Source organism: Notothenia coriiceps, unplaced genomic scaffold, assembly GCF_000735185.1.
Source record: "Notothenia coriiceps isolate Sejong01 unplaced genomic scaffold, NC01 NC01_scaffold00028157, whole genome shotgun sequence".
Classification (NCBI taxonomy): Eukaryota; Metazoa; Chordata; class Actinopteri; order Perciformes; family Nototheniidae; genus Notothenia; species Notothenia coriiceps.
The window spans coordinates 143719-143991 of NW_011360858.1; positions in this window are offsets into that span (position 1 = coordinate 143719).

Here is a 273-nt window from a genome sequence, read left to right on the forward strand (position 1 = left end):
ACAATTTGATCCCCGAGAGCAGTGGTTCCCAACCTTTTCTCCCAAGAGCCCCCCCAAATGACTCCTGTTGGCCCCCCCCTCAAAATGCTACAACTACTGTCACAAACTAGATGAATGTGAAGTATTTTGTAAAAGGAGGATGAAAGCTTAAGGAACACTATTGGAGTGACTTTGATGGTTATTGGACTCAGGATTCATTCATTTGGATTCCTGCTGTATGAAGAAATTAAAGGACGGCGCAGAAGTGGAAACAATTCACAAAGGGATTAAACT